This window comes from Tachysurus fulvidraco, chromosome 14, assembly GCF_022655615.1.
Source record: "Tachysurus fulvidraco isolate hzauxx_2018 chromosome 14, HZAU_PFXX_2.0, whole genome shotgun sequence".
In the NCBI taxonomy this organism is placed as follows: domain Eukaryota; kingdom Metazoa; phylum Chordata; class Actinopteri; order Siluriformes; family Bagridae; genus Tachysurus; species Tachysurus fulvidraco.
In genome coordinates this window covers 12,874,240-12,890,835 of record NC_062531.1, presented here as the reverse complement: position 1 = coordinate 12,890,835, position 16,596 = coordinate 12,874,240, and the positions used below count along the sequence as shown (strand labels likewise).

Genomic DNA, 16,596 nt, shown 5'->3' with positions numbered 1-16,596 from the left:
TGAAAAGTAAATGAAAAGAGACAATGAATAGGGAAAAAAAGAAGAAAAAAAAAAAGAAAAGGTACAATGAAGGGCTGCCATTATGACAGCAGCAGCAGCAGATACAATACAAATCAAATAAGGTTTTACAATGAATGCCGTGCATTTACCCATGACCCAGTGAGTCTACAATTCAAACAATCAGTCCAAGGACCATTTACTCTGGCCAGTCAGATAGCCCAAGTAGCCAAAGTTTATAGTTCCCTTTTAGCCTTTTAGTTCTAGTTAGCGTTTCATTTCAGCACACCTCACTTTTGACAAAGCATGGTTCAGATTACATAAGAATAGAAAACAAAGTGCTGACTGCCATCTCCACCTTGTCATCTCCACCTGGCAAAGTCCAACAACAACTAGAAACATAGCAATCTTTACAGTTACTAAAATAAATTGGTTGAAAAGACAAAGCATGAATTTCCCTAAACATATTGCTAGATCATGCTAAAACAAGAAATCATGACTGACTGATTTTGACGAATTAGTCAAAAATCAAGATATTTGAAAACAAACAGTATTAAAGAGGGGATGCATGACATTCAAAAGCCAATGTTGACATTCAAAATCACCAAAACAAAACACACCACCAACCCAAATGGGTGTCACCCCTGTTTTGATAGCTCCGCCCCACACATACATAACCCAGGAAACTATTATGGAGGAACCTGTTGGGGCAGCTGGCCAAGGGGATATTATCATCAATAAATGAACTCAATGAGTAATACTATAGTGATACAAATTATGCCTCCCATAGTCACAGTGTGAAGGCTTGAATTTCTTTTTCACAGGAGGTTTTATTTTATTGGTATAGACAAACACTGTTAACGGAGTAAAAGGCATATGAAATATACAACAGTTACACATGCAGTTGCATGGAAAATAAACATATAACATTAAACTCATAAAATGAAATGGAAATATATACACATACCAATTTTTGCCTGCTTATGAGCTAAGAGAGGGGCTATAACTTGCACCTTCTTGGTTGGACGGCACATGATACAGGTAGAATATATTTGTTCCATCTCACCATGTGGATGACAAACAGGAAGTGACAAAACAGGAAGTGAGTGAGTGATAATGAGTGCTGAGTGAGTGCTAATGTACACCAGTGGCATCTAGTGGATAATAAACATGGACCGGGATCTTTGTGACAGCAAATACACAAATGGTCAAATGGTTTTTTTGTAGTACTGCTTTTTTTTCTTATTATTATTATTATTATTATTATTTCAGAACCAAGCTTTTTGTGGAAAACTACATAAATTGGCGAAATTGCAAGCACAGGATTCTTCTTTTAAACTACTACCATAAAGGACACATGTTATTAATTTCTCAGATAGCTATACTCACTTTCTGATGCACCAAAATTGAAGGGGAAGATTTACCTGGATGTGCATTGTGATGACAGTTGGGAAACTTTTACACACTGCCTTTTGAACTGAGGCGCCACCTCTGGGAGGAGAAAGGAGGAAAAACAACTCCGCAGTTCAACGTGAAAGTTCACATGACTCCTGTCTAACAAACCCGTAGTCATGTCTTAACAGGTGTCCCTGTCAAACAAGTGGCCACCAGTTCCAGCTAAGCTAGTCACACTAAACTGAGCCCAGACTGTTTGTTATTTCATTCAGGATGTCAGCATGACTTTATATCAATGCATCACTCTAAAAAGGATGACTACATAAGCATATAATCTGCAGATCATCAGCATCAGATAATCTACAGGGTTTAAATAGGTGTAATTTAATAAAATACAAGATGAAGTGTCGTATAATACTACAGACGGAGAGCAGTACAATGATGTTATAAAATAATTTAGCCTGTTTCATGTTAAAAAAAATCTCACTATCTTATATTGAGTCATTGTCAGATTTACATATAACTGTGCTCGTTATCTATATATTTATCACAGTAAGTTTAAGTGGAGTTTGCACCTAGCTATGGCACTCATACAACACCTGACCGTACCACAAGACGCATACTTAAAAACTCCTGAAAAACAGAGGCAGAGCTGGAAAAGTGTTACAGTTTTTACCAATTGCAATTGGTAAAAACTGTAATCACAGACTGGAATGGAAAGTCACAATAAGCTACACAGCCCACTGTATCCTCCATTAAACCTCTTTGGGTCATGAGCCTACAATAGTTTTTTTCCCCCCATTTTGATTAATACACCCCTCCCACAAACCTCACATTTGGCAAAGTATCAGTGGTATGGCAGATTCAGCTTTTAACATTTGAGTGGGACCAACAGTTCTGTCTCGCTGACCAAGATAGAGATCAGGAATTAATCTGATTTTTACAGCATTCACCAGCACCACTTAACTGTCAGAGAGAGCACTTAAAGTTATTGTACATCATATCACATTCTTGCTTATGGGAAACCGAAGTTACAGATATAAAGCATGTACCATAAATATAACTACATAAGTTGATGCAAAGTGGTGAAAAAATAAATAAAAATCGAGGCTGACATTTTCTATATGGCAACAGCTTTTCTTTCTGAACCCAGAGCATCTAAAATCACTACTCTTTAGCTAAATGAAGTGAGGTAAATCTATAAAAGGGAAGAGAGTTATTTCACCCCTTGACTTCATCACCCTGAACATTATTCTTCACTATAGGGGATATTGAATTTCTCTGCAGTGCACAACAATATTTTTATAGAATACCTGCCCAAAGCGGCCACACTGACATTAAAACACTGCTTTTAAATCCAAAGAATTTGCAGTTTGGGGAATTTTGCTAATTTTTCCCCCTCAGATGTAGCCACTGGAATCCCATCGCGCTATAAAATGTTAAACATGTTAAAGCCAAACTGACAGTGGGTAATATGTGGGTGAGGGGAGAACTCTTTCATCATTGAGCGCTAAAGCTAAGTATGTATACTGAATAACAAAACATAGCTAACACTTAATAAGCCTGGTCAATGTGTCCCTTCAAGTCAAGATACTTATGATCATTCATTTTTGTAACCACAAGCCCTATAATAAGAGCATGTCACACAGGTCAACGCAAGCAGTTTACATTTCTATGAGCTATACATAGTATGCAATACTATGGAATTTTTAGTGTAACAGCTACAGTATGTAGACATCGTTAACACACTTCCACACTTCTCGGATTTAAATATAGACTGCATATCCTACGTGAATCAATCATTCACTACTGACGTACACCACCAACATTACTAAGACACATGCAACGAAAACTCCTCAAAATAATACATTATAAAAAATCTCAAAATGATTACCTTGCAGTCACAAAGCAAGCTTGGCTTCAAACCTCTGAACTCTGCAGCAATTAACATTTTGGCCTGTCTTGTTCGCATTCTTACTTGGGCAGTTCCTTTCTTGACTTTTTTCCCTGTGAATCCTTTATTGTACATTTGTGGCTACAGTGCAACTGAAACATTTGGTTGAACATAAACACTTTTTCTTCCATATGATAGATGAATCTCTCTACACTTATCCAAGTCCTGTTCTATAATCTGTTAAATTAGAGTTTCTCTTCCGGTTCATTTGTCGCTTATGATTGTATGTTCTGTCCGTTAAAAGGCAGTTTACGCAAATTTCTCTCAAACTTTTGTTTAAAAGAGGTTCAGATTCAACTCTGTCCCAATTCAAGTCATTAGGGATTTACTTATATATTATATATAGACACACACTTATGTGACAAAAGTACCATTTAACAATGGTTAGCTGCTACAAGGCTCTATAGCTCCATATGTTTGCCAGTCACTGTGCTATCAGGGTGTTATCTTCCCTAGCGGCAACATGACCCATGGGCGCTGGAAATAGTCCTGTCACAGGCTATCCAGAGGAAAACCCAGCCAGCTGTCCATGCACATACTCACCTCTTGACTGTAATACATACACTCTACCAGGAACATACACATACTCAGCAAAAAATACACACCAAACGTTGTACCTCTTGAGCCCACCTATCACCTAATCAAGTTCCAAATACCAATTTGATATTTTTAGATGAGCACTTGCCTCATCATGGTTATTGTGCCATACATAGACAAAAAGTCCGCTTGAGGATTTTGAGCATTAACAAAAGCAGGTGCAGATTATTGCCTAACCAAAGAGTGCAGTATAAAAACTTAATGTATGAATTTGTAATAAACCTAAAGTAAACAACTATGATATTTAGGCCACAACCTCATCACGTCACATCTCATGGCACAATCATATTAGTAATGGTTTTGTTTAACCGGACTATCAATCTAGATCTGTGGTTGTTCAACAAGTTCTAAAGCAGGTTTTTTGTAGATTTTGTAGATCTTCTATAGTGAGCACACACTTTTGCTGATCCAGAATTGTTCCACTCATGCAAAGCTGTTCAGCACAGTTTACCTATTACTATACATACAAATGTCAGGGGTTATGTAAACTTCCTGAGCTATATGACTCATGCTGAAATAAATATATTAGCATCACTGTGAGATTATATTTCAAATCAACAATGACATTTCTCATCTTTAACTCAGCAGCTGTTTTTTTATTTTTTAAATAATCTATTCATTATTGCTCTTCAGTGTCACCAGATGGTACAACAATTATACAGAAAATTGTCATGAAATAATCATGACATGACAATACAATGCATAGCTAATCGTCACAGGCAGACGAACATCAGTTCTAATTATTTCTTGAGATGGAGTCGTTAAGCAAGCACTCCCATGCTGTCTCAATCAATTCGCACACAACAACCAAGCTATTAAGGGGATGATAAAATCTTGAAATCTAATATAGTAATGTTAAACTTTCACCACCCTTTTATGATGACATGAAAGACACCACTCAACAACAGCAAGCACAGGGTCACAACCTTAGCTGTCTAATTCATAAAAAAATTGAGATCCCAGTTTTTTAAAATACATTAATTCACTCAGTTAATGTCACAGCCTTGCTACGTTAGCTCAGATCACTTGGGTAATTTTAGCCACCCAGATTACTTGCCATTTTCAAGCAGAGTTAGCTGCAGTTATCACTCACAATCTATTAAGGCAATTCATCAATTATAATAGCTAGCTAAATGATTAGGGTATCAGCCAATACTTGTAAAGGTAGCCACTGATCCAAGCAGTTACAGTGATACTGATTCAGTAGTCTATGATGAACAATGTTATGCAGCAGGGTCATTAACATCCCTTAAAACAGTTTGAAGAGACATACTTTCATTTTAGTTCTACTTATATTCTGCATATTTGTCCTAGGTTATTTGCATTTTCTAGGCAACATAAGTTCAAATGCCTAATATGATCTCTAAGGATAATAATAAAAAAAAAAAACCCTGCTCCAAAATATTGAAATTCTACCCCAGTTTACAACAGTCAAGGAACGTTTATACTCAGGAGGGGTAACTTCCTCTCAAGCCAGTTTAAGGTTTTTTTTCCCAAGTAGCATCCACCACACAGTAGCACACAACTCAGCTCAGCGTATTTCACATAGTCTGTCACCCTAGTGCTATATCCTCCACCAAGTGAACCATGCTGTACCATGCCGGAAAAAAAAACTGGGAACTGAATCCATTAGGAATTTGATTCAAGGGGAAATAAATGTAATCAAGTTAAATAGCAATAGAAGTTAAAAAAAAATAATACTAAAAAAAAAAAAACACTACTGTGGGTAAAAAAACATTTAAAAAATAATAATAATTTCATGATCAAAATCATTAAACTTTAAATTCACCAGGAAAAAGGCAGAGAAGACATTGGAGCCAGCAACATTAATCAGGACAATTCTGTGACTACAGTGTGTGATCGGTCAACTGTGGTGCCATATTTTCATTTTCAAACATGTCAATTTGCGTGGTACTAGGACAAGAAAAGCACATTTAAATTCAGATTCAAATTGAAATGCAAATTCGGAACAGGTAATTAAATATGACACCATTCGCTTGACTGTGGAAAACATCAACATGAATGATTATGAGTAATTTGCAGAGCTACAGTAAGCTGTGGCACACCTTCCAGGAGAAAAGAGTTATTGTTGGCAACTTTTCAGCTATTCTGGCTTCCATTCATGGTACTGTATGTTTTTCTTTAGTCACTGCCCTTACTTTGTGTTCTGACATCGAAAGGCTTTGGTTTAAGCTTAGAAATTTAAAAAATACGAGTTCACTGCCTACTACACCCTTAAGTCAAATTTCTCACTAGTGTACTCTCTCTTTCGAGATCATGTCTGGTCCTGTGAGAGTAGCTCATCACTGGAAAGTAATTAAGCCCCATATTCTCAGCCTTTTAAGGCATTTTCTATGTTTAGAGGCATTGAGTCACTTTAACTAGAACATTTGTGGTTTGTACATAAATCACCACGGCCACTTGTAACTTATTTTTGCTCACATAGTGCTTTGATAAACTGCATTTCCTCTGATGTTATTGTGCTTGAGAAAATATAAATTTGGGCTCTATGTACCATAACACTATTCATATATATATCAATGAATTACTAGTTTTACAGTGAAACTGTAAATGGGCAGATTGCCCTCTGTGGGGATGCCACACGGACAGAATACTGTTGTCAGGGATACACACAAGGCCTTGGTGGGAGCACTGGTATTCAGAGCATGGCCAGAGTATTATGGGTAGTGCTGGGGCTGGAGTGACAGATGACTCACGATCCATACTGCGGAAACTTTGTCTCATCCTTTATTAGAAGTAGAACTCGGCTTTGAAACGGTTCAAACTTTATACACAAGAGAAAATTGGCTGTGCAAAGGCTTCATTAACATGACTTGCCTCTGGTAGAATCACATAAATTCTGGTTAAGTGAATCCTGTTTGTACTGGATAAGGACATAAGGCAGTTTTGATTCAGTTTGACTCTTACACCTTTGCCAAGACAGTTGTTTGAGCACAACCCAATATTAGCACAACCTAGTTATATAAACAATAACTGAATGTCATATATGGACCTTCCAGGTATGCAAGTACAAGTACACATTTCCATGAAGGATTATTTAGTGTGAAGGACAAAAGAGATTCTCAGGCTCTGACATGTTAGGTATAAATTGCATGTAAATATTTAGTTGTTCTATAACTTGTTGCTGGTCTAAGTCTCTGAGAAGACATTTCTCAATCTCTGGCATATGTTTAGAACAGCTATGTGAAGCCTGTATCCTTCATGCTTCTAATTGTAAGTCTTTCTGTTATGGCTGCCAATGTCATTTCACACAGTATTGAGGAAAGATGGTTTAAACGCGACCAATTAAACTTCCAGGCAAACATAAAAAACCTCCGATGATTATCTCAGCTAGCGTGTACAATAAGCGACCTGCGCGCGAGACTCTATAAACCAGACATTTGGAAGGAAAGGATACATGCGTGTCCTGTTCGATCCACATTAAACCGCTTTAAGGACACTGTAACGAATACAGATCATAGCCGCAGAGTGTCTCAGTCAATAAAATCCGACTATAAACATCAACATTGTGTCCACGCGCTCCTTCAACTAGTGTCGCGTGGACATAGCAGTCAGGTCTCACTTCCAAAGCGTTTAGCCGAAAATCTCTCTTAGCTACAGAAAATTCACGTGAAATCTCAGTATCGACAATGTTCCCGTTTTTCAGAAATTTCTGCTCGAACATGCAACATATCCCAAATACAAAACTGATATTCACCAGCTTTACTAGTTATAAACACTGTCGTGCTATATAATAAATTATAATAATAAAAATAATAATAATAATAATAAGCAGCAAAGCGCTCTTACTTTTAAAACGTTCGTTGATTTTTTTTTTATCCAGTCTGGTCTATTTAAACATCTTAACAACTCTCATGTCGCCTATTACTTACCTAGAAATGAAAGACTAGAATAAAGAAAAGGTCGCGTTTTGTCCCGGAGACACAGGCTGAGATTCCAGCACGCGCCTTTCACACACTGCTCGATGAAGCGACCATGTTGTCCTGTCTCGCGCTGCAGGTTTGCATCCGGGCGTTTATGGAGCTGGAGGAGGAGGAGGAGGAGGAGGAGACGGAGGAGGAGGAGACGGAGGGAGGGCTGAGCTCCAAGAGGAAAAGACACTGGTAACGGAAGACGTAATGCCGTAAATAAATAAACCTCTTTTAAAGGCAGAATTCACTATGATCTAATTTCATGCTAGTAATGAACATCCTAAGTTTTTGTTTTTTTAATTTATTATTTTTTAAATCATGTTTTATATTTGTCCATCCGTTCAAAACGCATTTGTAATTAATTTGTGTTTTCGTGTTTTTTTTTTCCTGTTTTTTTTGTTCTTTGTTTTTGTTTTTTACTGCAGTCCTTATTGTCGACATGACGCACAGCGCGTGCTGTCGTATGACAAAATGTTTTGTCCATCGGTATAGAGACACTTAGGATCAGACAAAAGTATGTGCTCTTGTACAAGCGTTGCATAACAATTGACGTTAAGGTGCAGAGTTCACGTGCAAACAGAAAGGCGCGCGTTCCCGTGTACATTTAACTCAAAACACAGCAGCTTCCTATTTACGGTGACTCACGTTGAGATACCATCTGACTGCATGGGATGAGTCAGTGTGCAAAAATGCTTTTTCCTTTTTTTGTTGAAGGATTGTAAAGGATTTGTATATATAAAAAAATAATAACTGATCATTTCCAAATAATCTAATCCTTACCCTTACTGTAATCAGCAGAAGCACTAAGGAGTAACTGAATGCTTGCTGTTATGTCAATAAAAGGTCAACATGACCTTCACTAGCTTTCTGGCCCACTGGTAAGATTTTTAAGGGAAATAAATTATTTTAGGGTTTGCATCACTCTTGGACACTTGTTCAGAGAGGGTGATTTTACTTCTACAGTCTATGCATTCAAATATAAAAATAACACTTGAGTGAACTTTTGTGTTTGAATAATTACGATAATAATAAATAATAAAATAAATAATAAGTTAGCAACACTGGACTGAACACCATCGTGCTTGTTGATTTTTGGGGATTCGATAGCTTGCTTGGTTCAATAGCTAGCTCATGTCAAAACCTCCTACAAAATTCTAGCTATACAGTCAGCTGCATTACTATATAGACTGTTGCAGCATGTATAGGTAATTGCTACGAAACACTGAAGAGACATCTAAAGTTTAATCTAAAGTATATCTAGTTTAGACTCTTTCACCCCAGGCCTGTTTTTCTCTGTTTTTTTCTTTTTGTTGTTTTTTTTTTCAAAGACATTCTCTATTTTAAATGAGTATATCTCAAAAACTAAAATGGGTGTCTCAATAATTCTGGTACCAAAATTAAGGTAACATTTGTGAGAGAAAGAACACTTGCTGCAGAACTATATTTAATATATAAAACTAAAATAAGCATATATATTACCAGGTTTTATTAAGAGAAGCTGGAACACAGTAAGTAAGTAAGTAAGTAAATAAATAAATTTACACCTGACAAAATGTTTCAATTACAGAGAGAATATCCCTGTGTATTCATTGATAACAAAGCTTAATAACTCCAGAAATCTATTTTTATAAAATATCACTATTAACTGTATCAAGACTGATTTATCTTTTGTGAGTCAGATATATTATAGAGAAGTCTTTTGAAGGATATCTAGGCAGACTCTCCTTTGTACCATGATGGCACATGTTGGCATTCGTCTGTAATATATGAGATTTCTCAGGGTGTATTTGAATAATTCTGCTACCAAAATAAAGGAAACACATGTGTTTCCTGCAGAAGTGTTAAAATGTATATTCTACCAGATTAGAGTAAGCGAAGATGGAACACAGCAAAAATAAAAAAATATATAATATCTGCCTGACAAAATACAATTTTAAGAATTTACAATTAAGAAATATAATCCATTAACTGTTTCAAGTTTGATTTATCTATTGTGTATCAGAGATATTAGAGAGAGGTTTATGTAGAGGCACACTCTCCTGTGCCAAGTTGGCACGTTGGCACACCTATGTATCTGCGTTTTCACACCTATGTATCAGCTACCGAACTCTAAAACTTATTTTAATTGATTTATATGTCACTATAGGTTTTCATTCCATCCAAATATAACTATTTAGGGTTTGTTTTGGAATCTACCCACCACTACCCACAGTAAATGGACAGACCAGACTTGTGCCTGTCTAAACGTGGCTGTGCGCTAGATCCAAATGACAGCGCTTCCATGATTGAAATCAGCCATATTATGGACCAAATAAACACAAATAATCCATAATAAACACCTTGCTACATACCTACAGCTGATTGAAGGTATTCCTGTATGACTTCTTGGTTTTGTAAGTCTCTCACAGACACAGGAAGTAACAGAGTCAATAAGCAGAAGTTTAAATATGTCTATTTCATTACTTTCCACACCGTGTGTAAGCAATATTATAGATCTCTAATCCTAAAAAGCAAATTTGCCTTATTACATTAAATGGAATCCTTTATGGTCGGAGTCTTTTTAAACACCCAAATACAACAATTTCTATTAAAAACTTTGGCGTGCTATAAAGAACTCTGATATATCATAATCTTAACATTATATAACTACAATATAACTTATTATATCATAATATATCTTAGCTTTAGAGGTGCGCATCCACACTAGAGATTGATAGCGATAGTAGTGTAGTTTCTGTAGGTGAAACAGAAGTAACCCTCCAGTTAGTAACCCTCCAACTCCGGCATTAGAGCCCTAACAACTCAAAGTCCCAAAGCCAAAGCCAACTCCTCTCCGCTTCACATGTCTAACAGGCTTGCTCTCCTCAGTGAAGCACAGGCTGAGAAACCTGAAAGAGCTCTGGTTATAGGAGACTCCATCTTAAGGCATGTAAAATTAGCTAGGCCTTTAGGGGCTCCAGCAGCACTCGTTAGATGTATTCCGGGAGCCAGGGTGCCGGACATAGCAGGTAATCTTAGGGTCTTAGGCAAGCATAGGTACTCGAAGGTAGTTTTCCACATAGGAGCTAACAATATACGCCTTTGTCAGTCAGAGATTACTAAGAGTAATATTGTAGAGGTGTGTAAGTTAGCGAAGGCAATGTCAGATGCTGTAGTATGCTCTGGCCCCATCCCAATGTGACATGGCAAAGTAGCTTACAGCAGGTTATGGTCACCGAACTGCTGGATGTCCAGGTTGTGCTCCGAAAACAACGTGGGCTTCATAGATAATTGGAGGACTTTTGAGGGCAAGGCTGGCCTGTTAGGACAGGACGGTGTCCACTCCACTCAGGAAGGTGCTGCTGTCATTTCTTGTAGCATAGCTCATAGTTTTAGAACAGGCCTAGTTAATCGGTGACAATCCGGAGCCAGGGCCAGGGAGATACTGTGTCTGTTTCCTGAGCAAAAACTATAAACACTCAGAAAAGTTGTTTTAGTAACATTTTTAGCATGAAATTAGATCATAGTGAATGCGCAGCCAGCACCATTGATCTGAAGCTAGGACTGTTAAATATAAAATCTCTTGCATCTAAAGCTCTTATAGCTAAGAAAATGATTACTGATCAGAAGTTTAGTGTTCTGTGTTTAAAAGAAACATGGGTCAGCCAAACGAGTTTGTCACATTAAACGAAGCTTGTCCACCCGGGTATTGTTATATACATCAGCCATGCCTAACAGGCAGGGGAGGAGGTGTCATGGTTATTCATTATGATAAGCTAGATATCAAGCAAGAATCTTGTTTAACTCATGTTTAAAACATGTTGACACATGTTTAACTCATTCAAATTTCTTCATCCTAACATATGTAGCCACAAAAAATAAGTCTTCTCAATCAGTTCCTCTTATTGTTATTTACAATATAAATAACAATAAGACCATATTCTGAATTCCTCTGAACTTGCAAATTTCATTTCAAACCTAATTGTTTCTTTAGACAAAAGCAGTAATTGTTGAAGACTTTAACATTCATTTTTTATAAGTTAGAAGATCCTCTGAGAACAGCAGTTGTTTCCATCTTAGATTCAGTAGGGGTGAACCAGAATGAAAAAAGGACCCACTCGTAATGGAGGACACACTCTTGATCTTGTTCTCATCCTCGGAATAAATATAGAAAATATAGTAACAGTGCCTCAATCAGAAGCTATCACTGACCATTCTCTCATTTCATTTAAATCTCGCTTCAGACACGATATTTGCAATTTGCCGTGTCACCATGTTAAACTTACATTTACATCCATTACTGCTGAGAGATTTACCAAGAGAATTATATGTCTCCCAGAATTATCATCCATGGTTGGATCGCCATCTGACCTGACTTGATCAGGTGACTGACTATTTAGAGTCAGTGTTTTGCTACACCCGAGATATTGTAGCTCCTCTTAAAAGGAAAGTAATTAGAGAGAAGAAAACTTGCAACCCGGTACAATGACAACACACAAACTTCAAAATAATCAATTAGGAAATTAGAACGTAAATGGCTTCAAACTAAATTATCAGTATTTTGATTAGCATGCCAGTATGTTTAGTGCTGCTAGGTGTATTTCTCCAGCCTTATTGAAGATAACAAAAATGGTCCTAAATTTTTATTTAATACTGTAGCAAAATTAACTAGGAATAAACACACTTTCGAAAAGTGCACATCATCTATTTGTAGCAGTAATGACTTCATTAATTATTTTAATGGAAAAATTGATAATATCAGGCAGACCATTAATTTAATACAAAACAAATTGATAGATAATGTTGTAGATAATATTTCTGTTTGTGATCAGTATTTAGACCCTTTTAATCCCCTTCAAGAGGATTCTTATCTTCACTGATTTCCTCTTCAAAATGATCAACCTACATACTGGATCCCCTACCCACATTTTTTTTAAACAGATACTACCAGTAGCTATCCAACCCAGTCTAAAGATAATAAATTATTTTCTTAGCACTGGCTATGTGGCAAAATCTTTTAAGCTAGCGGTTATCAAACCTTTGTTTAAAAAACCTGACCTGGACCCAAGCCAGCTGTCCAACTATAGGCCAAAATCAAACCTCCCCTTTACCTCCAAGATCCTAGAAAAGGTTGTAGCTCAGCAGTTATGCTCATACCTACATAGGAATAATATTCATCGAATGTATCATTTGGGATTTAGGCCTCGTCATAGCACAGAGACAGAACTGGTTAAAGATGTAAATGACCTGTTACTGGCCTCTGATCAGGGTTGTGTCTTTTTGCTGGTATTGCTTGATCTTAGTGCAGCTTTTGAAACAATTGACCATGATAATTTACTTGAGAGGGTAGAACATGTTGTTGGTGTTAAAAGGACAGCCTCTCCTGGATCAGGTCTTATTTGACGGATCAATATCAGTTTGTAGCTCTAAATTGTGACTACTCTAAACAAACTAAGGTAATGTTCGGTGTTCGATGGCCCATTGGTTTTATATCTATATATGCTCCTTAGTGCAGTTATTGCTGACGACATGCAGCTATATGTTTCAGCTAAGTCAGATGTGAGTCACCAGCTTGATAAGATTGAAGATTGTGTGAAGGACATTAGACAGTGGATGCTTACTACTATAACTTCCTCCTGCTTAACTCTGACAGTGCTGTTACTAGGATCACAGGCGGCCAGAACTAAGCTTTCTGATTACAGAGATACTCTGGATGGTCTTTCTACTACATCATGACATTTCATAAAAGACCTTGGTGTGATTATTGATACCGGTCTCTCATTTGAAGCTCACATAAATAATATCACAAGGGTAGAATTTTTTCATCTCAGAAATATTGCTAAGATAAGAAATACGATGTTATTACATGATGCAGAAACACTAGTTCATGCATTTTTTACCTCTAGGTTGGATTATTGTAATGCTTTAATGTCTAGATGTTCCAGTAGGAGCATAAACAAGCTCCAGTTAGTCCAGAATGCAGTAGCTAGAGTCCTAACTAAAACCAGAAGATATGAACATTTCACCCCTATGCTATAATCATTGTATTGGCAATATTTCACATTGATTATAAAATACTAATACCTATAAAGCACTTAATGGTTTCACGCCACAGTACCTGAGAGATCTTTTGTTTTTTTATGATCTGTCATGCCTATTTCGATCAAAAGGTGCAGGCTATTTGGTAGTAACTCGAGTAAAAAAGGCTACAGCAGGGGCAGAGCTTTTTCTCACAGATCCCCAGTTATGGAACAGACTTCCAATTAGTGTTCTGGACTCAGACACAGTCTCAGTGTTGAAGACACATTTGTTTAGTTTAGCTTTTTATGAATAGCTTTTCTTAAATAAAGGAGCAGATCTGGAGGGTTCATTGGTATAGAGTGTTTGGTGAACTAGGATGTCTGGATGCTGTCGGCTTACCACCCTTGCAAGTCACTCAGGTTAGCAGACTGTGGAGTGTTGGGACGCTTTACATCCCAGGAAGCCCTCATGTCTGTGTCACCTTCTGGCTCTAGACTTTTAGTTATGCTGTCATAGCTAGTCTTGCCGGAGTCCCTGTCTGCACTTTGCACATAATTTACGTTGTCCATCACCTGATTGCAATCATGCCTAACAATACCCCCCCTCACCCCATCTCTATCAAGCTGTATATGCCACTCCCGAGCTCCAGGTGTTCCGAGTTCCTAGCCTGATCTTCTCTTCTTACGGAGCTACTTTGTCAATCCTGGTGTTCTACCCCTGGTCACTTTCCAATCATGGTGTTCTACCCTCTCGTCACTTTCTCTATCTTCTGTTTCCATACTTCTGTGAAGCTGCTTTGAGACAATGGGAATTGTTAAAAGTGCTATACAAATAAATTGAATTTGAATTTGAATAATCATATTTTAATTTAGAAATGATGTGAAAAATTAAGATGTAAACTAAAGATATTTCTCCAAACTTTATATTTATACAACAATACACAAACAGTATTTACCTTTACACAGAGCTGGAACAAGGAGACAACTCTGAAAAGAATGTATCTCCAAACTACATTAGTTTTGTACAGTACAAACTTGTTCAAAGGTTTCCAGAGATAGAAAATAGTAATAATAATAATAATAATAATAATATTAATAATAATAATACAACACCCTAAACATTAAATTGCATTAATTGTATTAAATCATTAGATTAGATTTAGATTTCATTTCAATTATATGAGGAAATAAGAAAACATTTGTGATTTCTGTGACTTTAACTCGTTATTGTTGATGGGCTGGTTTTAGTATTGAGAAAATAGTCTCTGGAGTTTACACATAATTGTAATAGGAAAAAAAGCATTGAGTGAGCAGCAGGTCTGTGGGTAAAAAAGCCTTGTTGATAAAAGAGGTTAGATTTGGGCGAAAAGAGCAGAAGTCAACATTGGGTTCCACTCCTGCCAGATACGAGGCAACTGATGCTGTCCCCAAGTTGTTTGTCCAAATTGTTCAGGACCAAACAGAAATAAGTGGAAGACTCATCTGATGGTTCCCATAAAGGAGAAACATTTCATTGCAACATTGCAATAAAGTGGAAATTGCTGGTACTCCAACATTGGAGCAGTCTGAAGATCAAGTAAGTCATTGTGTTACCTTATGATGTACACCAATTGACAAAATGTGTGAACACATGACCATCATACCCATATGTGCCCTTTCGAAATCCATGAATAATTACAAAGAATTGGCCCCCAATTGTTGTTGTAAACCACTTCAATCTTTTCACTACAAAATGGTTATGGTATTTTGTGCTCATTCAGGTACAAGGCATTAGTGATTACATGTGATGTGTGATGTGATTACATATAAAAATTCCTCTACATTTTGCCTATCTACTGGAGTAATAAATTCAGCTGGTGAATTGGTGCCTTGCAGCATTCCTATACCTAGGCTTTTACATCAAAACAGACAACATGCTTTGCTGTAGCATGGTACACAGACACAGAGACAGTGGCTATGGCAAGGATGCATTAGACCATGAATAACCATGGGAAACTATGCATAAATGTTTCTCAGTAGTGTCATTGTTTAACAAACTGTAACCACTGTCAGTAACAGACCCATTCATTCCTAAAACACCATGTTTCTGCCTGTTGAGATTACTGATGTGCATTCCATGTTCATTATCCATCAGACTAGGCCTGTGCTATGTGCACATGATTGCCAATTGGAAAATTGTGCACTTTCTGGGAGCACAAATAGGGGGATCTGTTGTCTAAAGACCTTTGTGGTCACAGGCACATGGTGACAAGTTTGCTCTTTGTACTTGGTAAGTAAATGAGGAAAAGGTCAAACTAGTTATGAAGGAAATTAGAACTAACTTCACTGATTAAGACAACATTGTAAAATTCACCCTTGTTTCAGTGGCAGTTTTGTAATGTGAAAAATAAAACCAAGATAAATTATGTCAGGATTATTTCTACACTCACTGTGCAATAATTGCTTTTATAAATTAAGAAACAGGCAGTACAGTAACAGTTTATTTCCCACCTCACCCTGTGTGTGAGGTGTTTAGAGGTATGCTTTGGGTCATTGCTTTGGGTCAACCCCCAGTTCTGGTTGAAGAATAGCAGCCATAAAGCATGATGCTGCCACCACCATGCTGCACTATGGTTATGGTGTTGTGTTGGTGATGTGCTTTTTTGCACCAAATATACCTTTTGAAATTATAAGTATATATGTGTGTCATAAGTCTCATACCGTATGTGTTTGATGGAGTACA

At 37.0% G+C, this 16,596-nt stretch overlaps 1 protein-coding gene and 1 pseudogene across 5 annotated transcripts in view; one reads left to right on the top strand and one right to left on the bottom strand.

Annotated features, from left to right (window-relative positions):
- slc20a2 (solute carrier family 20 member 2) overlaps positions 1-7,995 on the bottom strand; it is a 28,872-nt gene extending 20,877 nt beyond the window's left edge. For 3 of the 5 annotated variants that reach the window (XM_027167023.2, XM_027167027.2, XM_027167028.2), the window contains exon 1: positions 7,837-7,995. The gene's annotated coding sequence lies outside the window, so the exon portion shown is untranslated. Of the gene's footprint in view, positions 1-964; positions 987-7,753 lie in introns of those variants that run through there. The other 2 variants (XM_027167024.2, XM_027167026.2) reach the window with 2 other exon arrangements.
- LOC125138508 lies at positions 7,940-11,272 on the top strand (annotated as a pseudogene).
- Positions 11,273-16,596: the final 5,324 nt, after the last annotated feature.